Source organism: Tenrec ecaudatus, chromosome 6 (assembly GCF_050624435.1).
Source record: "Tenrec ecaudatus isolate mTenEca1 chromosome 6, mTenEca1.hap1, whole genome shotgun sequence".
Classification (NCBI taxonomy): Eukaryota; Metazoa; Chordata; class Mammalia; order Afrosoricida; family Tenrecidae; genus Tenrec; species Tenrec ecaudatus.
Genome location: NC_134535.1, coordinates 50007263 through 50033314, shown reverse-complemented (window position 1 = coordinate 50033314; position 26052 = coordinate 50007263). Strand labels below are relative to the sequence as shown.

The 26052-nt window shown below is 39.5% G+C and overlaps 1 long non-coding RNA gene across 1 annotated transcript in view; it reads right to left on the bottom strand.

The window, feature by feature from the left end:
* The window catches only part of LOC142449908 (uncharacterized), a 277617-nt gene that overhangs the window by 233388 nt on the left and 18177 nt on the right, over positions 1–26052 (bottom strand). Inside the window, exon 2 of the long non-coding RNA XR_012784895.1 lies at positions 15366–15468. This is a non-coding gene — a long non-coding RNA (uncharacterized LOC142449908). The remainder of the gene's footprint in view (positions 1–15365; positions 15469–26052) is intronic.

Here is a 26052-nt window from a genome sequence, read left to right as displayed (position 1 = left end):
ATCCATTGTGTCAAGCACATTTATATATTTGCTGCCATCATTATTTTCAAAGCATTTTCTTTCTACTTGAGCCATTGGTATCAACTTCTCATTTTCCTCCCTCCCTCCACCACCCTCCCTTCCTCATGAACCCTTGATAATTTATAAATTATCATTTTTTCATGTCTTACACCAACCAATGTCTCCATTCACCCACTTTTCTGTTATCCTTCCCCCTGGGAGGGGGTTATATGTCGATCATTGTGATCAGGTTCCCCTTTCTCCCCCCACCTTCCCCTTACCCTCCTGATATCACTACTCTAGATATTAGTCCTAAGGAATTTATCTGTCCTGGATTCCCTGTGTTTCCAGCTCTTATCTGTCCCAGTGTACATCCTCTGGTCTAGCTGGATTGGTAAGGTAGAATTAGGGTCATAATAGTGGAGGGGAGGAAGCATTAAAGAACTACATGAAAGGCGTATGCTTCAATGGAGCTGTACTGCACCCTGACAGGCTCAAATTTTATTTCTTGACTGCATCCATGAACACTGATTGTGGATCTAAGCAAAACAAAATTCTTCATAATTTCAATCTTTTCCCCATTTATCATGTTACTTATTGGTCCACTTGTGAGAATTTTTGTTTATATTGAATTAAAATATTGAAAGTTGCAGCCCTTGATCTTCGTCAGCAAGTCCTCCTCACTATCAGCAAGGAAGGTTGTGTTAATTGCATATAGAAGGTTACTGGTGAACCTTCCAATCCTTATACTGCATGCTTCTTCATATGAACCAGTTTCTTGGATTATTTGCTCAAAAATAGATTGAAATAAGTATGGTGAGACGATACAACCCTGATGCACAACTTTTCCTGATTTTTAAACCATGCAGTAGTGAACTTAAAATCAGAAAATATATTGTAGTCTTTGCCACCCCTATTGCCACCCCTCTCTTTAAAACGTTTTTAAACTTCGGGTTACTGAGTTCAGGCTATGTGACCCAGTGATTTTAAGTTGTTTAAGGAGTATATTTTTCATCTAATAATAGTAATATTATCCATCCCTTGGAAGATGAGTTTTACTATTTAGTTTCTCAGAATTATGCAATATATTGCTCAACAAGGTGCATGTGTAGGTATTGAAACTATAAACAGTAACACTATACTGTTTACAGCTTTCAGGAGTAACCAGTTCCTAAAGAAAGACATCATGCTTGCTAAAATAGAAGTCAGCAAAAGAGAGGAAGACTCTCAACAAAATGGATTGCAACAGCGACTGAAACAAGGAGCTCAAGCACAGCAATGATGGAGGGGTTGGTGCAAGGCAGTCTTTGGTTTAGTTGTACACAAGAACACTGTGAGTCAAATCCAACTTCCTGGCCCCAACAATTCTAACATTCCAAACACAGAACTAGGACAGAAATTCCTCTGGAAGCAAAAACAAATACAATTAGAGATAAACACAAACATCTTTTACAACGTTTATGTTGTAAAAGTGTTGGCAAGGTTTTGATTTGCTGGTGTATATTCAAGTTTATTTCATATTTATTCTTTAAAACATATATAGGTGTCTTATAGACTCACCTTTCACAATAAAAAAGTAAAAATATTCAAAAAATAAAAATACAGCAACACAATAATGTTCATAATTGGAAAAGTAGGCTGTAAAGTTGAATGCATACTATGATTACAACTGTGTGCATTATATGACTAGGGGGAAAGAATGCAAGGCAGTTAGACCCAAATGAGAACAATAAATGATAGTTGAAAACTTCTGGGTGATTTTTTCAACAAACCCAACAATTTTCAAGAGACTTCAAATGCATTATCCCAGTTAGTATTCATTATTCTGTGAGTCAAAGGCTTTTACAATCCTCATAAGTGGGGAAGCAGAGGCTTACAGGGTTTTAAACCATTTTTAAGACTCTCACAGTCAAAGAATAATGGACCTGGACTCAAGCCTGGGTCTTCTAATTTTAACCCTTTTGCTCTTCCCACTATGCATAAAACCCTAATTAAGTGAGAAGCTCACCAAGTCTGCTTCATCTGTAAATAACATTAAATATAATAAAGAACTTTGTACAGTGCCCAACACATAGTGTTTAGTAACTGTTAAATAATATTAATGTTAATATCAAGGACTGATGAGAGTTAAGTTTGATTGAATTCAACTAAAACTCACTGCCATCAAATTGATTCTGACTCATAGTGACCCTATGTTCAACTAGGCATTATATATATAAGCTAATTGTCCAACAGTGACAAATAAAGTCAGGACCCTATGGAACGATGGAGGTATTTATGGAATGTTATAAGAACAGAGAAATGGAAAACTTGAGTCAGAACCAATTAGTGAAGACAGTTAGGAAAGGCTCCCTCTAGGAGATGTTGCATACCCTGAGATGCACAATTGAGCTGGAAAGGATTCCCGGAGAACTATGTCCATGCCATGCCCTCAGCCCTGTGAGAAATAATGATGCCAATTTGAGTAAAGGCAAGAATATTACTGTAACCAGGGCTTAATATTATCAAATTAAAAAGGTCTATAAGGACTATTTTTGCTAAATCAAAGGAAAAAAAGACAAAAGACCATGTGTTTGGGCAATGAAAAGGCATCTAGTATCAGAAAAATTTGAACATGTAGTAGATATTGGGTGATATTATAGAATTGTTCATTTTGTTATGTGTGATAATTATATGATGGGAGTGTTTTTTTAATGTCTCTTTCTTGTAGACGTATAGTTCAATTTCCATAGTTACCCTAATGTCCACAATAGGCTAACCAAAGGAACAGGATGAGACAGGGCGGACAGAATTACAATTGGAAAAAGAATGATCATAAAAAAAAATAAGTATAAGATTATTCTTCTGAATTCTCAGAATAATCGTATGCTTATATATATATATTACAGTTTCCATAATAAAAAATTTTTATTAAAAAAATTCTAGTAATCTTGAAGGAAGGCATTTCTGACAAATGTTTTGAGGTGAAGACAGATTACCAAGACCAACAAGTGCATGGTGGTGAAAAAGGAAGACAGTGAAGGCAGGAATGTTATTCTTCGCTCCATGGCATAGAAGGTTGAGGAAAAGGAGATAGAGATGAATTCTTAGACATAATAAAAATAAGCAGTTTGGCTAATTATAAGAGAAAGCTAATCACATTTGCAATTCTAATGGAAGAGGTCCATAGAGGGGAAAACATTGAAAAAGTAAACAAGAAGCTGAATGATAGATTAGAATCCCAGAAGACCACCATAGGTCAGTCTTAGGGGGGACATGATACACTATTGTTAGGTGCCACCCGACTGGCTTTGAATCATAGCAATACTATGCACAACAGAATGAAACACTGTCCAGTCCTGTACCTGGCTCACAATTGCTCTCAGGTTCAAGCCCGTTGTTGCAGCCACTGTGCCAAAGCATTGAGGGTCTTCCTCTTTTTAATGAGTCTCTGCTTTGCCCAACAGGATGGCTTTCTCCAAGGACTGGTCCCTCCTAACAAAAGACCTAAAGGAAGATGTGGGACCATCCTAGTTTTTCTTTTATTTTTAAAATCATTTTACTGGGGGCTCGTACACCTCTTATAACATTGTGTCTAACACATTTGTACATATTGCCATCATTTTCAAAACATTTTCTTTCTACTTGAGCCCTTAATATAGCTCATTTCTCCCTCCCCAGCCTGCCCTCCCTCATAAACCCCTGATCATTTATAATTTTTTTCATGTCTTACACTAACCAATGTGTCCATTCAGCCTCTTTTATGTTGTCCAACTCCCATTATGATTGGTTCCCCCTTTCTCCCCACACCTTCCCCTTCCCCTCCTGATATCACTACTCTCATTATTGTTCCTGAGGGGTTTTTCTGGCCTGGATTCCCTGTGTTTCCAGCTCTTATCTGTACCAGTGTACATGCTCTGGTCTAGCTGGATTTGTAAGGAAGAATTGGGGTCATGCTGGTGGGGTGGGGGGGAAGCATTAAAGAACTAGAGGAAAGTTATGTGTTTCATTACTGCTATACTGCACCCTGACTGGCTCATCAGCTCTTCCTTGTGACCCCTGTAAGAAGATGTCCAATTGTCTATAGAAGGGCTTTGGATCTCCACTCCACACTCCCCCTCATCCGATTAGACTGGAAAACACTCCTAAAGGTCAACAAATAGACCTAGAACTATTTATAGCCTTTTCTTTTTTGTTATTGGTTTTGTTGCTATTTTGTTTTCTTTTGTTGCTTTGTTTTGCTTTGTCTTGTTTTGTGCTTCCTTTTGTCTCTGCATTTCTATCTAGATAAGATAGGTAGGATAAACAATCCAAAGAAAACAATAGGACCGATGGTTGGGGTGGTGGGGGACACAGGAGAGGTGGAAGCAGGGGAAAGGAAAGGGGGTGTCAACCAACCCAGGGACAAGTGATCTAAAATCGATGGTGAGGAGGGTATAAAATGCCTGGTGGGGCTTGATTAAGGGTAAAGTAACTTATTAGAGGAATTACTGAAACCCCAATGAAAGCCGAACATGATAGTGGAACAAGAGGAAAGTAAAAGGAAATAGAGGAAAGGACTAGGAGGCAAAGGACATTTATAGAGGTCTAAATACAGGCATGTACATGTGTAAATATATTTCTATATAACAAGGAAATATATGTATGTATATATATTTATATGTTAAGTATTAAGGTAGCAAACGGACATTGGGCCTCTTCTCAAGTACTCCCTCAATGCAAGAACACTTTGATCTAATAACCTAGCATTCAGTGATGCTCACCTTCCTGACATGTTGCTGAAGACAAAATGAGTAAACAAATGTGGTGAAGAAAACTGATGGTGTCCGGCTATCAAAAGATATAGCGCCTGGGATCTTAAAGGTAAACAAGTGGCCATGTAGCTAAGAAGCTACAAAGCCCACATGGAAGAAGCACACCAGCCTGTGTGATTGTGTGGTGCCAATGGAATCAGGTATCAGGCATCAAAGACCCAGAACAAAAAAAAATCACATCTTAGTTTCTAAAGAGCATTCTTGTACTTCTTCCAGCACAGGTTTGTTTGTTCTCCTTACAGTGCGTGGTATATTAAATATTCTTCACTAACACTATAATTCAAAGATACTAATTCTTCTTCAGTCTTCCTTACTCATTGTCCAACATTCACATGCATATGAAGCTATTAAAAATACCATGACAAGTCAGGCACACTTTATTCCACAAGGTGTTATCTTTTAATAGTTTTAAAGTGGTCTTTTACAGCAGATTTGTCCAATAGAATACCCCTTTTGATTTCTTGACTGCTGTCCCCGTGAGTGTTTATTGTGCATCAGAGTAAAATTAATTCCTTGATAATTTCAGTCTTTTCCCCTTTTATAATGATGTTGCTTATTTGTCTAGTTGTGTGGTTTTATTGGTTTGTCTGCTTTTTTATCCTGAGATTTAATCCATAATGAAGGCTGTAGATTATTTTTAATCTTCATCAGTAAGTGCTTCATGTCTACTTAACTTTCAGCAAGCCAGGTTGGAAATTCTGCATAGCACAGGTGATTAATGAGTATTCCATGATGGAGTTATGTTCTTCAGATAGTCCGCTTCTTGAGTTATTTGCTCAGCACACAGATGGAGTAAGTATAGAGACAGGAGGCGGACTTAACACACATTTTATCCTGACTCTAAACCATCTAGGTTATAAACAAACTCTAAGTCCAGCTCTTTTCACATTTCATTATAATTCTTTTACTTGTAGGGGACAAAAGAGACTCCAAATCTCTATAATTTATAGAGATACATTTATTAAGTTTTAAACTGGACAACGACAAATCATCGGATGAGAGAAACCATTGGCAGGCAATGGCATAACAATGGCATCCAAGGATCTATCTACAGAAAAATGCCCAAAGAATTAGGGCATGGATTACAAAGGAAACTATCACAAATGCATGATTGGCAGCAGATAGCCCCATCACAGTTGTAGACAGGACTAAAGAAGCAAGAATAGGACCATGATTGAGATTCACACATTATGCCAGACAGAATTCACATGATTGTTCAAGGGTACCTATGTATGACCAAGGGAGTCAAGATGTGACTCCTGACTATGTGACCCTCACTCACTGCCAATGAGTCAATTCCAACTCATAGTAGCAGACCCTCCTCACAGTATAGAGAAGAACTGCCTGTGTGGGTTTCTGAGACTATACATTTTTATGGCAGTACAAAGCCTCATCTTTCTCCTGCAGAGTGGCTTATGGTTTTAAACTGCTAACTGTGCTTTTAGCAACCCGACACAGAACGCACCCTGCCATTAGAGCTCCTGCTGTAGTTGTAGTCGTCATTGTTAGGTGCTATTGAGTTGCTTTATGGTACTTTCAATATTGTTCTCCAACACTTATAAGAAGGACTCCTAATATGCCAATTTCCATCAAGGACAAGTTTGTTTGTTTGTTTTTTAATAATTAAAAATGGGTTTTTAGTTTTACTAATGAAAATTTCTCTACATAAATCAATTGGGATCAAAGGCTTTAAAAATAATATCATTATAAAAGCACAACTTTGATTGCTTATTTTGTTCTTTTTAAAAATCATTTTATTGGGGGTTTGTACAACTTATCACAATCCATACAAACACCCATTGTATCAAGCACATTTGGACATTTGTTGCCATCATAATTCTCCAAACATTTTCTTTCTACTTGAGCCCTTGATATTGGCTTCTAATTTTTCCCCTCCCTCACGAACCCTTGATAATTTATATTTTTTCCATGTCTTCAACTGTCCAATGTCTCCCTTCATCCACTTTTCTGTTGTCCATCCCCCAGGAAGGGGTTATATGTAGATCATTGTGATCGGTTCCCCCTTTCTACCCTACCTTCCCCTTACCCTTCCAGTATAGCTACTCTCACTATTGGTCCTGAGAGGTTCATCTGTCCTGGATTCCCTGTGTTTCCAGCTCTTATATGTACCAGTGTACGTCCTCTGGCCTAGCTGCATTTGTATAGTAGAATTGGGATCATGATAGTGGGGGAGAGGAAGCATTAAAGAACTAGAGGAAAGTTGTATGTTTCATCAGTGCTACACTGTACCCTGACTGAATTGCAAGGACAAGTTCTTAAAGTGAGATTGCCACCCACCCTCTAAGCTGGCTAGAGGAGTAATCATTACCCACTTTCTAACGCACTTTCCTTGGAGCAAGGCTGTTTACATTGCTCATTAATTATCAGAAATAATTTAATGGAGGCTGACTCTATGGAGGGACGCAACATGGATTTAGGGCTTCCACTGTAAACCATAGTGTTCAGAATTGTGAATTCTAATAATAAAAACTTCTTGAGCTGCCCTTTGAAATGTTCTGTTGAGCTTTTACTTTGTCATTTTTTCAAGGCGATTTAGCAAGAGCCAATCAGAGTTTCTTCTGACCACATTTGGTCTTTCTTAATTCCTGTTTTTGCAGTAAATTTTTGCTTTCTTCATGTACAATGTTCTTGATGTCATCCCACAGATCATCTGGTCTTTGGTCACTAGTGTCAAGGACTCAAAAAGATTCTTGAGATGGTCTCTAAATTCAGGCAGGATGTACTCTCAAGGTTATACTTTGGATCTATTGGACTTGTAATTTTCTTCAGCTCCAACTTGAACTTGCATATGGATGGTCTGTTATGCAGTCAGCCCCTAACTTTGTTCTGACTGATGAGACTGAACATCTCCAGGATCTATAGCACTCCTGACAGGTTGGGTTCTTACTCTTTTCAAAAAGACAGTAATCATCATTCTTATGCCTGTAATAGAGATATATTAATGCACAGGCACTGGAAAGCATGGGATAACAACAGTTGGACAAAAGAGTGGGAGAAGAAACAGGTACAAAAAGCATACATGAGTATAGCTAGATATTCAGAGTGGTCTGCCACTGAAAAGAAGTTCATTGGATGGATTAAGTCATTAATATACAGCAGCCCTGCTGCTTCATAACTACATCCCATCAGATTCCAGCATATATCACCCTCATAGTTGCAGGCCTTGAGTTTAGAAGAGGAGGGTGGTCTGGCCCAGGTGTGATTAGTGATCTAAAAGATCTGTATTAATATGAGCTCAGCCTGAGGTGAGAGAGACAGAGAGAGAGAAAGATGTCTATTTCAGGTAAATTCAAGTCCCAGTTTCAACAATCCCTGAATCTCTGAACCTGGGTCAATTTGGGGGGTGTAGGGTGGGGTAGGAGGTTTCAAATAACAAGAAGCTTCTTGGATGCTTCCTCCCCCCAACTACCATGATCCGAATTCTACCTTGCAGGGCTGGATAGGGCAGAGGCTGTACACTGGTACATATGAGGGCTGGAGGTACAGGGAATCCAGGGTGGATGATACCTTCAGGGCCAAGGGTGTGAGGGGCGATGCTGGGAGAGTGGAGGGTGAGTGGGTTGGAAAGGGGGAACTGATTACAAGGATCCACATGTGACCTCCTCCCTGGGAGAGGGACAGCAGAGAAGGGGGGAGAGGGAGACTCCGGATAGGGCAAGATATGACAAAATAACGATGTATAAATTACCAAGGGCACATGAGGGAGCGGAGAAAGGGGAGGGAGGGGGAAAAAAAAAGAGGACCTGATGCAAGGGGCTTAAGTGGAGAGCAAATGCTTTGAGAATGATTGGGGCAGGGAATGTATGGATGTGCTTTATACAATTGATGTATGTATATGTATGGATTGTGATAAGAGTTGTATGAGTCCCTAATAAAATGTAAAAAAAGAAAAGAGGAGAAAAAAATGATTAGGGCAAAGACTGTACAGATGTGCTTTATACAATTGATGTATGTATATGTATGAACTGTGATAAGAGTTGTATGAGCCCCAATAAATTGTTAAAAAATTAAATTAAATAAATAAATAAAAATAAATAGTAACTCACTAACATAGTAATGCAGAACTTTGGGCTTATTACATCTCAATAACTCAATTTACATAATTACACTTAATTCAGTCCGTGGTGGAAGATTATTCTACATAAAAAGAAATTTCATACAAGTCAGTGATAACTCTGCTGAGTAAAGACCCTAAAGAGGTAAGCATATAAGCGCCACAACAGACAGACAAATATGCACTCCTGTGTTCATCACAGCACTGTTCACAATCACAAGGGGTTAGAAAGAGCCCAAATGCCCATCAGTAGAAGACTGGGTAAAGAAACTTTGATACATACACACAATGAAATACTACACATCAATAAAGTAAATAAAAGAATGATGAAACTACAAAGCACCTTGTGACATAGATGGGCCTGGAGAACATTATGCTGAGTCAAGTTAGCCAATGAGGAAAGGACAGACACTGTATGAGGCCACTACCATAAGAATGAAACCAAGACAAAAATATGGAGGGTCTCAAGGGAGAGGATCGAGGATGGGAAGTTGAAGCAATGGTTTACAGGTGTTGGTTTGGGAGAAAGGGAGAAGAGAGATCCATAAGAGGGAGAGGAGAAACCAGGGGAGAGGGAAGAGAGAGAATGGGAGGGTGGAGGGCAGTGTGGTTTGAACTGTTGAATGCAGAGTTGATGGTCTGAAATGTAAACCCCTCACCTGTGTCACAATAAAAATTTCATTACAAAGAAAAGAAGAAAAAAAATTATTCCACATCATTATCCAAAGGGAGAAAAAAGAATTTCAATGAAAGGAATAAAATGATCCCTCTGCTCCATACAAACCAAAGAAGCACTTTCCACCTTTTCCTACATCCTTCCTACCGGGTATCTGAAGCAACACCATTGAGTGACAATAACCAGCAATTGTCAGGGAACTAGAATTTGACTAGAACAAATCATTTTCTTAACAATGCTAGGTGAGAAGCGAGAACTATCTGCTGCACTGTTTAGTTGCCTTCAAAGGATGTCATTAAAATTTCTTCTTCCATTCACTACTTGAGATGCAAAGCCTGGAATGGTTCAGTAGGTGCTAGTACAGACACTCTAATTAGAGTCGCTGTAACTAGGGTTTCTGCCCATCGATATGCTAAGTTATGTGAATGCCATGAATAGCAAAATGGAGTGGCAAGTGTTTCAGATAGGCCTTTTGAGCTGAATCCATATTCTGCCTCTAATTAAAGCAACAAAGATTCCCTACATAAAAACCTCCCATTTCTGATTCTCCATACAGCTGCTGGCGACTCTTCCTTGACACCACCTCACCCAGTCTTCTGGGAAAACTGCATTCCTCTGTGCTTTCTTTCTCCCTGGGACCCATCCATTTCCCCTCACCAGGAATCTTCACTGACAACACCTGGAAAGCTGAGTTATTCTCAAAGAACAGCTTGCTCAGTGCCAGGCTTCATCAGTCTTTCCCAGGGGTTATTGATCACAGGAAGAGGGGCTGTTGAGGTGAATCCTGATTGAGCGCCCTCATGTCCTCCTCCTGTGTGCAGCTGGATGGCACACTGAGCAAAGGAAATTGTTTCACACCCTGCATACTGTTCACCAGTAGAGAACTTGGAAAATGCCACACCAGCCATTAATAATTAATATCCATTCAGTGTCTTTGAAAGGCAGATTCCTCCAAAATGTAAAAAAATATTGAATTGGTCTATGTTTTTCTCTGAATATTCGCAACAACAATGATATTTTTAAAAGAATGCTTCTTCTAACTGTCAGAGAAGAGTAACTATATAGCAAAACTTTGTTATAGTAGCTTCAACTACCTTAATATCAGAACTCAACATGAAAACAGGTAGCTTCCTAAATTTAGTCATGCTCTTATACCTCATGGTTCTCTGCCCTTCTTCCACCCTACTGGACTTGACCTTCCAGGGAGGTTCATTTATAAGTGACTCAAGGCACATCCACTCACTCAGCAAATGTCTATAACTACCTGTCGTGCATCAGGCAAAGTGGTAAACAAATCAGAATCACTGGAAGCAAACAGAATTTGATTTTGAAAGAATTGCATTGCAATAACATTAATTATTAATTTTTACCTTTTAAAGTTATCCCATGCATAAGACTTGTTAAATTTTTGCAGAGTATGAATATTAGCAGAAGTGACCTTGTGAAAAAGAGAAGCACAGGTGCCAAATGTTAGGAAGCGTAAAGGAAGAAGGACTAAGAAAAAGATAGAGATCCAGGTAGACCTCATTTGGTTGTATTTCACCTTATTGCACTTCACAGATACTGATTCTTTTTATCAACTGAAGGTTTGTGACAACCCTGCATCGAGCAAATCTATCAGCACCATTTTCCAAAAAGCCTGAGGCTCACTTCATGTCTCTATGTCACATTTTGGTAATTCTTACAACAGTTCAAACTTTTTCATAATGTTTTTGTACTCTTCCAAAACTCACAGCAATCAAGTCAATGTTGACTCATAGTGACACCCTGTGGGTTTCCGAGACTAGCTGCTTACAGGAGTAGAAAGCGCAGTCTTTCTCCCACAAAGCTGCTGGTGGTTTCAAACTGCCAACCATGCAAATCATAGCCCAGCGCATAACCACGACACTCTATTGCACCCTTAGTAACCTACAATATAGTGTAAACAAAACTTTTATATGATCTGGGAAAAAAAAGTGACTAGCTTTCTTGAGATATTTGCTTTACTGAGGCAGTGTGGAACTAAACTCTGCAAGTTATATATATATCTGTTCTTCCTAAAGTCAGTGGTGTAATAAAGACAAGTATAAATGTATTAAAGCTGCTGAGCTAACCATAGACATTATTGATGCCTGCTCTATTGTCACCTCCACCCAACACTGTATTTTCCTTGTGGGCAAAACCCAGATTTTATCCATGTGTCCACATTTGTCTTTGAGAACCATGTGCTCCTGGACGGTAAAAAAGGAAATCCTGGTGAAGCTAACTGTGGTAACTCCCAATCCTTTGGCAGTCTTTAGTGGTAGACACAGGAGAAAACATTTGTGTGAGGCTTCTGGGAAAGACATCACAAAGAAAAAACTTCTCATATTCTTTTCAACACCAATATGAATTAACTAGAATAAGAAGACCTTTCTTGGGACATCTTACTGTGAGAAAACACATTTTCCTTATTTTAAAATAGTTTCATTTATTTTTATTACTAGCCATTGAAAGCATCTTAACATATGATAACTCACTTAGAAGCTTAAAATGGTGGTTTAATTATATTGGAAGGAAGAAAAGTGGAAGGAGGAGGAAATACAAGTTAATTCAATGTTAGTATAATCACAAACAGAAAATAGTTAATATACTCATATAGGTTTAAGAAACCCTAATGGCATAATGGATTACTCACTGGGCTGCTAACCACAAGGTCAGCAGTTCAAACCCATCAACAGATTGGAACAAGAAAAATGAGATTATCTGCTCCTACAAAGGTTTACAAAAGGAGAAATTCTACTTTATCCTATATGTAGGGTTGCTATGTGTCAAAATAGACCCAATAGCAGTGGGTTTGGCTTGGGTTGTATATGAATGTGTAGGTATTTGTGCACATCTGTATCTATCAGTCTGTCTTTTTTTTAAATCATTTTATTGGGGGCTAATACAACTCTTATCACAATCCACACATACATCCATTGTGTCAAGCACATTTGTACATCTGTTTCCCTCATCATTCTCAACACATTTGCTTTCTACTTGAGCCCTTGGCATCAGTCCCTCATGTTCCCCCCTCCCACCTGCTCCCCCCTCCCAGCCTGTCTTTATACAGTAATATCTGTGAGAGCTAGAACAAGAGGATTGTCTTGTTTTTCCAGGTCTCAAAAGATTCCACCGTTGACCAGGGCAGTTTTACCCCTTTTCTACTGCTCCTTCATGGGAAAAATGCTTGAGTTGTCATTCTCCAGCAGATTTCTGCCTCACATAGGCTCTGGCTGTCCCTGGCTTTACTGTTGTTGATTGATTATATATATGTATATATTGCAATAAGATATATATTACCATAAGATATATATATAACCATAAGATATATACATAACCATAAGATATATATTTTATCATAAGATATATATATATATGAATATTACCATAAGAGACAGAAGTAGTTACCAGGAGACAGCGTTAAGAGTAGAAAATTGAACATACAACTTTCCTCTAGTTCCTAAATGCTTCCTCTTCCCCCACTATCATGATCCCAACTCTACCTTACAAATCTGGCTAGACCAGAGGATGTACAGTGGTACAGATAGGAACTGGAAACACAGGGAATCCAGGGCGGATGATCCCTTCAGGACCAGTGGTGTGAGTAGCGATAATGGGAGGGTAGAGGGAGGGTGGGTTGGAAAGGGGAACCGATTACAAGATGTACATGTGACCATCCTCCTGTGGGATGGACAACAGAAAAGTAGGTGAAGGGAGACACCAGATAGGGCAAGATATGACAAAATAATAATTTATAAACTATCAAGTGCTCATGAGGGACGGGGAGCAGGGAGGGAGGGGGAAAAAGTGAGGAGCTGATGCCAGGGGCTTAGGTGGAGAGCAAATATTTTGAGAACGATGAGGGCAATGAATGTACAAATGTGCTTTACACAATTGATGTATGTATGGATTGTGATAAGAGTTGTATGAGCCCCTAATAAAACAATTAGAAAATAATAATAATAAAGTAAGCACACAGGGATAATGTTCTATTAAAAAAAAAGAGTAGAAAATTGGACAAGAGATGAAGAAAGGAGGAGCAGGTACATATTGATTTCATTGTATATCATTTTGCACTGTTTTACTTTTTAAATATATACATATATTATTTCCATAATATTTTAAATTTTTACCTAAAAAAGAAAATTCATTTCAAAACTAGAAATTAATCTCAGACATTAGAGAGAAAATTAAGAATTTTTCTATAGACATGAATCTGTAGACTCGAGAGAGAAAATAAGAGTTTTGCTCTGAGTTGAATCAACAAGTTAATCTGAACTCTCTTCATCCAGGAAGTTCCAAGGACACCGCTGTGTTCTTTGTCCTGCTGGTGCTGCAGTGCTCTCTCTGTGTAAGTGTCCCTTCCCCTCAGGGCAGTGAAAGGGTCTGAAAGCACTAAGAGATAAGGGAGTTTGGAAGGCAAAAGAAAGAAAAATTTCCCACTTCCTCTCCACGCACTTGCTCTCTCCCCATCCTATCCCTCAATAATGAATAATACCCAGATTCTTAGCTTCCATTTTGTTAAAACAGCAATTATATGAGTTGGATAACTAAGCATATTCAATTTCTCTCACTGAGATAATACACCAAAATGTTCCCATTTGGTTTCACTCTTAAAAACAAGAGAAAATTGGCTTGGTTGTTCTGACAGTCTCCTCAGGGATATAAACAAGATCATACGTCACACTGGATCACCCACATCTCTCTGACACTGGTGACTAAAAAGTACCAATGGTCTAATTTGAACCACCAGCACAGCTGTACATCAGCAAGGGCATTCCGCTTCAATAAATCTTAAAACCTACGACGCTGTAAGTGTGTTCCCAGGAGGGTAGAGTTACTGAAACAAGTTCTAGGGAGAAGACAATCCTGTAATTCCAAAGTCCAATAGAAATAAATATTTATTTCCAACCTTGTTCATGTATGATGTCCCATTGAACACATGGTCAATAGGCCATTTCCTTTAAGCTGTTTTCCAGGAACACAAGTCATACAGAGTGGTTTAATCAGCTAAAACCCTATCCTGAATCTAGTAAAGTCTTCTAAAAATTAACCTGGCAGTACTTTCTACAATATTAAATATGTATTAACCTAGCCATGAAATGCTAGGACTAAATCCCTGTAGAAATAAAACAAACAGTTTTTTTTTCCAATCACAAAATCAGTTGATATGGCAAAAGACCAACAAACAAAAAAAGCTCCAAAAACTTAGAAAACAATCTCAAAGCCAAAAGCAGACTGAACAAATAATGATATATCTATTCTATGAAATCACATGCAGCTTCTAAAACTGAATTGACCTCCAATAAAATGATCCTTAAAGAAAAAAACTGAATTTAAAATAAAACTGAGGTAGAGCTCCATGAATTGCTATAAAAAAATCCATGTTATCTTGTTCTATTAAAAAAACAAGGTGTGGAAGCATATGTTCAATACTAGTCCATTTTTACAAAAAGACAGTGTGTGTGTGTGTACTATCCATATAATAATAACTGGGAATGACTTGAAGGGCACGAGTATACCTCAAATTGTTAATGATGATCAACTCAAGGCACAGGATTGAAGAAATGTTTTACTTTATATACTTGTCAATGTTTTAAATTGTTAAACCAATCATGCATAATTTTTCACTAAGGGAAAAACAAACTAACATTGATTTACTAGGTAAGAGTCCTGGTGGCGTAGTGGGTTACTCACTGAACTGCTAAACATAAGGTCAGTAGTTCAAAACCCTATCTGTTCCCAAGAAGAAAGACAAGGCTTTCTGTTGCCTTGAATATTTACTGTCTCAGAAACTCACAAAGGTAGTTCGACTTACTCTGTCCTCCAGGGCTGCGATGCGTCAGAATTGACGAGATGTCAGTGAGTGAGGGGTGGGATGTGAGCAGTCATCAGGTCCTTTTCCAAGACCATGTACAATACTAGAATTTAATAGAAATGAACAGTTTTTCAAAATTTCCAGGTAAAACAGATTGTAACCATCTCCTATAAATATATCATAATAATAGTTTGGTGTTCCACTTACAAATGCTTACTTAATCTGCCAGTAAGAACTAGTCCGTTTTATAGATGAGAAAACTAATGAACTTAAACAAGATAACATAAATCTAGTAAGTAATCTAGCAAGGCTTCCAAACCCATCTAACTGGAAAGTGTGTGTTATCCATAGGACTATACCATACCTATTATGTACAAGCTTCCAAATTAAACGAGTCACTTCGTTTCAAATTCTATTACATTTGTAAATGGAAACAGGAGAGGTCTAAAAACTGTACATACAGAGCTGTTTTTAAAAAGTCAAAAGATATAGGGTTTCATAGACCTTAACAAAATCTTCATCTTCCACTCACCAGGCTCATCTCCTAATATCAACGGCTGTCAATGAACCACCATCTCCTCTGGGTTCTACAGTCACATTTCTCCAGCCCGAAGATGTACTTTTAACATACTTTTTAAGAATTTTCTGTTGCTGGAAAGTGCCATCAAGTTGGTTCTGATCCATAGTGACCCCACATACAGAAGAGTGAGACACCGCCCAATCCTATGCCACCCTAACAATCATTCTTACGTTTGAGCCCACTGTTGCAGCCACTATGTCAATCCATCTTGTTAAGGGTCTTCCCCACTTTTTTTGCTGCCTCTCTGCTAGTCTCTCCTGACAACATGTCCAAAGTATATGAGACAAAGTCTCACCATTGTTGCCTCTAAAGAGTACTCTGGTCTTACTTCTTCCAAGAATTTTTAAAGTCATTACAAATTCCCTAGACTTTCCTAGCTCTAAAATTGGAGCAGATATCTTCAATGCTGAAGATTGCATAGCATCTAAAAATTTTCATTCACATCTCCCAATATCCTATAGAGGCAACTGTATTTGGGGTTCTAAAGAGGGTTAAGACTAGGCTTGGCAGGGGAGCAACAACTGATCCACCAAAATTAGTGGCAAGGAGAGTATGAGAGGCCTGGTAGGGATTCAACAGGGGCAATGTAACTGAGAGAAATTACTGAAACCCAAATGAAGGCTGAGCATGGTAGTGGGATAAGAGGAAAGTAAAAGGAAATAGAGCAAAGAACTAGGAGAAAAAGGTTATTTATAGAGGTCTAAATACAGGCATGTACATATGCAAATATATTTATATAGGATGGTAGAGAACTAGGTCTATGTGCATATATGTATAGGTTTAGTATTAAGGCAACAGATGGACATTGGACCTCCACTCAAGTACTTACTCAATGTAAGAACACGTTGTTTTATTAATTGGCATTCCATGATGCACACCTTCCCGACACTATCGCTGAAGACAAATGTGTGCATAAGCAAATGTGGTAAAGAAAGCTGATGGTGCCCGGCTATCAAAAAGAGACAGTGTCTTGGGTCTTAAAGGCTTGAAGATAAGTAAGCAGCCATCTAGCTCAGAAGCAACAAAGCCCACATGGAAGAAGCACACCTGTGCGGAGAAGTCAAACACTTACAGACATCCTCCCCAGGGTAGTTAGTCACCAGACTACAGGGTAGGTCTCTAGGGCAGTTAGTCAACCAGACTGTATGGCAGGCCTCACCCCCTGCTACTGGGGACAATAAACCATTCCTCCTTGAGGCCTGCGACCAAGCGTTCTCACCCTACCAATAACGATCTCTATCAGTTGAGTCAGGGAACAGGCCAAACTGACTCTGTGACATCCAAAGTTGTTATCCGCCCATCTTATCACATGTATACCCCCAATCCTTCCTCTTACTATTGCATGTATATCCCTAGACCACCCCCTCTCATTACTGTATTACCTATGGCACAACCCCTCCCTGTGATGTATGTACTCACCTGTAATTAGGAGCCTTGCACGTCCCTGGAGAATATAAAAAGCCTGGGCTAACATTACAGACTCTCTCCCTCCACATGGACCATCGAGTGGGGCTGAGGTGAGCATGCTACCATGAATCGTGTCTGACTCCATTTATTTCAATACTTCTATTTCTCATGCTCTCTATAACTTTACTATGATCTTTACCTGTAACAATTGCGCCTACCGGACCCATAATGATGTGTTAGGAGCTGGCTTCCCCTGACACACACCAGTCTGAGTGACCACCAGGTGTTGAAGGGATCAGGTATTAGGCATCAAAGAACAAAAACTCATGTCATTGTAAATGAGGGTGAGTTCAGAGTAGAGACTCAAAGCCCATCTGTAGGCAACTGGACACCCCCTTACAAAAGGGTTTTGGGGAGGAGATGAGCCGGTCAGGATGCAGAGTAGCAATGATGAAACATAAACTTTCCTCTAGTTCTTAAATGCTTCCTCCCCGCACTAACATGATCACAATTCTACCTCACAAACGTGGCTAGACCAGAGTATGTACATTGGTACAGATAGCAACTGGAAACACAGGGAATCCAGGAGAGATAACCCCTTCAGGACCAGTGGTGAGAGTGGCGATACCTGGAGGGTGAAGGGAAGGTGGGGTAGAAAGGGGGAATCAATTACAAGGATCTACATATAACCTCCTCCCTGGGAGATGGACAACAGAAAAGTGGGTGAAGGGAAATGTAAGACAGTCTAAGATATGAAAAAATAATAATAATTTATGAATTATGAAGGATTCATGAGGGAGGGGGCAGTGGGGAGAGGGGGAAAATGAGGAGCTGATACTAAGAGCTCAAGTAAAAAGCAAATGTTTTGAGAATGATGATGGCAACAAATGTACAGATGTGTTTGACACAATGCAGGTATGTATGGATTGTGATAAGAATTGTGCGAGCCCCCAATAAAATGATTTTTTTTTAAAAAAAGGCTAGACTTGGTCCACCTAAGATGAGCAGAAATGATCAGCATTTTATCTGAAGCTAATCTTTTTTGGGGGGGGGGAATATTCAGTAATAATACATCACATAAAGGGTTAATCTCCAAAGTCTATAAAAAATTACAACATCCTAACAATAAAAATTAAAATAACCCGATCAAAAAATGGGCACAAGACATGAAGACACAATTTACCAAAGATGACATCCAGGTGGTCAATAACCATATGAAGAAATGAACTTGAGTTTGAATTAATTAGCAATAAGAGAAATCAATGCAAATTAAAACAATGAGAGACCACCCCACTTAAACACTTATAATGCCTGGAGAGTGGAGAGAATGTGGGGTAGAAAGGGGGAACTAATTATAAGAATCTATGTATAGCCTCCTCCTCGGGGGAGGGACAGCAGAGAAAAAGGCAGGGAGAGACGTCGGACGGTATAACACATGACAAAATAATAATAATATACGAATGATGAAGGGTTCATGAGGTAGGGGAGTGGGGAGGAAGGGGGAAAATGAGCAGCAGATATTAAGGGCTCAAGTAGAAAGCAAATGTTTTGAGTATGATGATAGCAACAAACGTACATATGTTCTTGGCACAAGGGATGTATGTATGGATCGTGACAAGAATTGTACGAGCCCCAATAAAATGACTCAAAAAGAAAAGAATGTAATTTATTCACAGAATAAGCACTCCCCCCACCCCCTGGGGATATGCTGGGATAACCATCATTAGTGTTCTAAAGTCAATGAGGCATATCAGATCTTTTTTGTTTTGTTTTAATCTTTTTATTGGGGCTCATAAGGCTCCTATCACAGTCCATACATACATCAATTGAGCAAAGCACCCTTATATATTCGTTGCACTCGTCATTCTCATAATTCACCCTCCACTTGGGTTCCTGGAATCAGCTCGGTTTCCCTTTTTTCCCCCCCATCCCCCACCCTCCCCGATCCCACCCCTGGTCCCTTGATAGTTTATAAATAATTATTATATCTTATCTTACACTCCCCGGCATCTCCCCTCGCCCGCCTCCCCATTGCCCATCCCCCAGAGAGGAGGCTACACATAGATCTCCGAGATCGGTTCTCCCTTTCTACACCCCCTTCCCCCCTGGTGTCGCCACTCCCACCGCTGGTGTTGAGGGGTTCATCTGTCCTAGATTCCCTGTGCCTCCAGATCTCCACTGCACCACTGTACATCCTCTGGTATAACCAGGTCCGCAAGGCAAGGTAGAATTGGGGTCATGATGATTGGGAGGGGAGGAAGCGTTCAGGAACTAGAGGAAGGTTTTGAGTTTCATTTGAAGCTAATCTTTTGAAGGCAAAAACCATCCCTCAAACAAATGCCACGTGTGGGCAAGATACCATCTTTTGGATCCCACTCCATGAGCAGGAGCAGATGACAAACGCTGAGTCGCTCAGTGATGAACACCAGTCAGACGCTGCTCTCGGGAAAGTGCTGATGCAGGACTCAGGCAGCCATGCTGATCTTGCTGAGTCACTTTGAAAAACTTCACTCTCTTGCTCTGGATCCTACATCTAACTTGCCTCCACCTTCTTATGACTTCAACTAGCAGCCTTCCACTTAACCTGATTCACCAGCTTCTCAGATTCATGAATTAACAGCTCAATTTGGTGTAAATGAGGAGAATCCCCCAGACAAACATCCTGTGACAGTTCATGAGTTCTGTGAGACCCGGCAGCAAATTGTGGAATCCTGGGACATGAGGGTGAAAACTAAATAGTGGATGAGGGTTTCTATCAGGGAGAATGGAGTGGTATAATATTTGGGAAAAGTAAGTTTTTGAGGTGTGTTTAATTTCCACCTATTTGGAACTAGCTTTGTATTAATCCTTATAAAAGAATTTTTTTGAACAAGCATACCTAACTCCTTCTAATCCTGTGGCAAAATAACCATGAGGGTAGGAGCTGCATGTGTTTTATACATCTAACAAGCAGAATATGGGCTGTCATACTGAGGTACTCAATAAATATTTGTTGAAAAAAATGTAAGATCAGCTAAATGACCACAAATTATTTTTGTTCTTTTTCCTGATGACATTATGTAACTGTTATAAAATAGAAATAAGAAATCTGTATCATCTCCTTTTTATCTATTTTTAATTTTCCTACCAGGATTTGCTGCTACTTGAGTCATATTATCTATATACCATACAAGATACTTTGGCCAAGAGAGAAAAAAACAACTTCTTTCCAGAAAACAAAAACCTTCAGAATTAAAGGGGTGTGTGTTGTGTGGCGGGGGGTTACAAAACAAAAAGTGTACTAAAGGTATGAATAAAGGGTGAGATGGAAAGGGTTCCTTTAACCCTGGCAGGAATCCTTGCCTGAATAAGTATTCATAAGTCACAAGTTCACAGGTTCCAAAAATGCTAACCACTTCTCACTTGTCCTATTACAACTGCAGTCTAAGCCCTAAACCAGAAGTTGCCCTATCGCTACTCTGGTCTCATTTGTCCTATTCACTTCATAGCAGGAAATTAACTTTTAAAATTACATGAGACCACATATCTTCCCTGCACAAAACACGTCACTGCAACACGAATAAACTGCAAACTCCTTACCATGGTTTACAAGCCCCCTGTGGCCCAGCTTCTGCCTTCCTCTTCAGCTTCCTCCACCCTGCACCCTTAATCACCACATTCCAATCCAAGTCCTTGTTGCTATCTGCCAGAAGAGTGAGCAAATCTATGTTGGCAGAAGTACAGCCAGAATATTCCTTAGACATGAGGATGATAGTGGTTAGATAGTAGTGTAGTGGTTGGAAGGTGGGCTTTTAACTGCAAAGTCAGCAGTTTGATATTGTGAAGGAGAGAGGGCTTACTACTCCTGTATAGAATTGCAGGCTCAGAAACTCACAGGAACAGTTCTACCCTATCCTATAGTCGCTATGAGGTGGCACTGACTCGATGGCAGTGAGTTGTTGTCATTGTATGATAGACTTAAGTTGACTTAAGTGGATCAGGAGAGGCTTTTCTGAAGGTAACATGAATTAAAGTTTCAATGTTGGGAAGAGAGCAGCCATTTGACAAGCTGTGGGGAGGGGTGTCAGGAATGCAGTTGCTCACTCTCCTCGCATCATTCAGACTTTAATTCATATATTAACTTCAGAAAAGTCTCTCCTGACCAACTTAAGTCAATGTCGATCAGACTAAATGTGTTACTCTGGGTAGACTAAAGAAACAAATCTAGAGACGCTCATATGTATATAAGAGTGAGTTTTATATCAAAGAAAAATTGTATGTTAATAAAACTGCCCAGCCCAGTCCAGATCAAGTCCATAAGTCTGATAGTAGCCCATATGCCCTATACTAGTCTATTAATTCCTCTTCAGAGTCAGGCAACACATGCAATGATGCTGAATGCAGGAAGACCACAGGCCTGTGGGTAGAAAATCTTGTGGATCTAGTGGTGATGAAAGCATCTCCAGAAATCTGGCTGTCATCAATGTGGCTCCCTGTGGCTTGTCATCAGGAATGTGCAGCCGAGAGTGTGTCCCCTCTCCAGTAAGCCATTTATCTTTGTTGTGCCTCCAAATGAGATCATCAAGCTTTGACATGAGTGACAGGCTAAACTCCACCCCTTCACTCTTAACACCCTCAAGTTGACAGGAGATTATGTAACTACCACACTAACCCAAAAAAAATAATAATAAAACAAAACCCTCTACCATCAAGTCAATGCCAATTCATAGTGACCCTATAGGACAGGGCAGAACTGCCCCGGCAGAACAATAACTCTCTAGAGAAGCAGAAAATCTCATGTTTCTCCCATGGAGCAGCTGGTGGTTTCTAACTGCTGACCTTTCAATCAGCAGCCAAATACATAACCACTGGGGCTCCTATCATACCAATACTACCCTATTTTATCTTTTCCACAGCTGTAGGCTTAGTCTTCAACTACAGTGGAAGGTTCTTAAGGTCAAGAACAAATCTGTTTTGGTCTTTTCTCTAACCTTTGTGTGGGAAGCCGTAGCTCTTGCCGCCATTACAAGATGGCGCCGGGCAGTCAGGGCGGTGGCCCAGTTAAGTGGTAAACAACCACTTAGAGCATGTGCACTGCTTAGATGACGTAGTCATAACTCCACCCTGGAGTATGCTAATAAGGGTTCTGGCGAACGCACCAATCAATGCACAGCACGTCCCCATAGAGCGCATATAAGCAGCAGTAGTTTGGGGCTTCGGGGTCTTTTTCCGCATCTGCAAATCGAACCCGCATTAAACGCCTGTGGAAGAATCCTGTTGTGGCGCATCCTTCTTGCTGGCGAGACTGAGAGCGCGACACCTTTGGACTAAAACAATTCCTAGAACAAGGGTGAGTCAAAAGGTATTGATACAAAATCATATAAATTTCCATTAAACAAGCATATCAAAGTGTGAAGTTACTATTTCTGGCAATCTCCTCTAAGTCTATACACTTCTGAAGTCAGTGTTTGTTTTACACTTCCCCAAAAGAATTCTGCATTTTCCCCCCATTCATACCAGGACAAAATGAGTTTGGGCATCCTCAAGGGATTAAAGTCATTTAAATGCTCTTACATATTGGGCTGCTAACTGCAGTCAGCAGTTTGAAACCACCAGTTGTGGCTTGAGACAAAGATGAGGCTGTCTACTTCCATAAAGAGTAACAACTCAAAAACCCATGAGGACAATTCTACCCTGTCATTATGAGACCAAATCAAGTCAATGAGGGGGGGTGGGGGGTGGGTGTGTGTGTGTGTGTGTGTGTGTGTGTGTGCGTGTGTGCGCGCGCGCACGCGCGCGCGCGCTCTTTAGGAATTTTTTTAAAAGTCTAAAGGGGTAAGATTAGAAGTTTAGGGTAGGTGAATAGATATATTCTTTTGATAGAAAAAAATCTTTCAGTGAAACTTTCTGGGTCTTTTTCTCACCAATGTAATTTTCAATTTTCTCAAAACTTCCTAATAAGCCACTTACTCACTGTCATTCAACTCATAGCAATCCTAGAGGACAGAGTAGAAGGGTTCCCTAGGGTTTCCAAACCTGTAAATCTTTACAGGAGTAAACAGCCTTATCTCTCTTCTGTGGAATGGCTGATGGGTTTGAACTGCCAACTCTGAAGTTAGTGGCCCAACAGCTAACTTATATCTCCACCAGGGCTCCTTCATAATAAACTCATAACTATCCTGTGTCAAGAAACTATCAAGTTTACCCCTGGAGAATTGAAAATAAACAGTCACCGATCTGGCCTCTCTGCCTTGATTTTAATTGGCCCATACAATCTCCTCAGATGCCGCTATCAGACCTTATTATGAGTAATATTTTTTGAAGGCCCCCTAATAAAACTAAGCATCTTACTCAGAAAACTTGTCTGCAGACATCCACGGATCACAGAACCATATTTAAACATAGTTTGTTTGGAATAAACCTGTGCATGTATGGACTGAAACGCTAGTAGAAATGCATTTTGACCTATGCCATTTGTCAACTGTGTATGAAACACAAGCAAAGAGGTTCTCCTTTTCCAAATAGGAGATTAAGTATTGTGTCAGAATTAGCACACTTGAGAGGCATTATTCTGAAAACAAACACTTTACCTCTTTGAGAGTAATATTTCAGACCACTGTGTGATAAGATTGGTATCCCAAAGAAAAGAAATGGCTTGTCATGAGGAGGCACCACAGGTAGTTCATCTTTCACTCTCACTGGATTAAGATCTAAAAGTCTAATTTCAACAGCCTGAGATCTTCAAACTAAACTTGATGAGTTATTTTCTCACTCCAGTCGATTGACAAATAGAAACTCCTGGTCAATTCTCGCCATCATTTACTCAATCTTTGATCTTAGAGTTTTGCTTGCTTCATCTTAGTGTTGTTACAGCTCCACTTTGTGGAAAATCAGGGAAGACAGGTATGAGCACTGCAAAAAATTTGGAAAAGGTGCATAAGAGATTGAATTCTGTGAAAACCACATGCAAGGGTCTGGGGATTTACAAGCATGCAAGCAGCCATCAAAGTTACAACTACTAGTCTCTACTCATCAGGAGCAAAACAGTAAGAAAGCAGTCAAAAGCTCAGAGAAGATCTATGTTGACATGAGCCATGATTTCATCTATCCTGAGACCAGAGTAACTAGAGGGTGCTCACCTTCCACTTATCACAACTCTGACCACAATAAATTATCCCAAATAGAGGGCGAGGAAGTATAAAGCAGAACTCACATTCTTTAAAAATAAAAATAATTTACCAGAAAAGTGGAAGAGTGGAGAACAGAGGACTCCTTGAGATGCCCTTTAAACCTTGAAATGAAACTATCACCTGATAGTACCTCTTACTGAATAGCAGAAAGGCACAAAAGTAAAGGACATTGCCAAAAGCATCAATGTTGTACTTAAAAACCATCTGTATAAGACCAAAAAGTGAATAGTTACATAACAAACAAGGTGAGAAGATAAGGGTGGAGAAACTAGAGTACAGGATGGAACAAACAAAACACAATCAGAGAGAATGTCAACACAGAGATAAATATAAGTGACACTAAGCAACATGTGCAGGTATTGTCAAACAAGAACCAAAAACTCGGTAAGATACTTAAAAAAATTTTTTTATTTCATGCATAAAGTATTAGAATGTTGAAGAATATTTTATTCTTATGTAGATAGGCTAAGGCAACCTCTAAAAATTAAATATGACTCAAAGGTCAATATAAGTTTCAGAATTCACTTGCTCTCCTTCTCTGTCTTCTCATCTCTTTCTTTTCCACAGTGGACTTAAAACTGTTCCGCTATTTCCTCTTTTAAGAATCACATCTCTATCAGCAGGCATTGTGACATATAAAAAAATCACAAATTCAAAGATCAGACCTAGACATGAAACAAGAGAGAAAATTATTTCCTAGATCTAGACATACAATGATGAAGTCACGGATGGGAGCAGAGGTGACCCTGCCTGTTTAGAAAAGTGAAAGCATATTCTTCACTAACTAGCACCCTTTGACCTCTGATTAGGGAATAGAGATCCTTCGTGAGGCTGCAAATAGTTATGAGCAACATCAAATCAAGACCTCATCAAGGTGCAACTGGCTCAGCTTTCAGATCAGGTAACAGTTGCAAAAAATGAGTTAATGCTCTCTTTCAGGAAAGTCAAGAAATATTTGAACATTTTCTGGCATTTAAAATATTGAGATTTTATCTCATGTTTGACTTCAAGTAGCACAACACACTCACTACAACAGCGACACAGTTTCCGCCACTTTACCACATACATTTTAAAACTAGTTCCAATAGATTATTGATCAGTATCGTATTAATTTTCCCTTCCCCAGCTCTGAGTTGAATTTCAGTTCTATAATCTCTTAGGTTTTTCACTGGACTTAAACATTAGAAAGCTTCCATCCTTGTTGAAATTAGAAACTAGGCAAAGCTTATCTTTAGTGACCCAAGATAAACTCTTCATCTCTATGCAACTCCATGCTTCTGCCTCTCTTTAGGTCTCAAGTTCTTTCCCTATCAAAACAGTCTCTAAAGAAGTGATTTGAATTCCTTAGCACTTTCGCAAACATCTGCTGGAAGCTTCAAGGTTGACCTTTCTCAAAGGGCTATGGGGACAAATAGGAATACATTCTTTGAACTGTGTTTGCAAGAATAAGGAAACAGGTAGGGACACTAGAGGGGGGTTTCTCTGAACCTGTGAAACTGCCTGCTTTCCCTCCATTGTGGTTAGATCAATT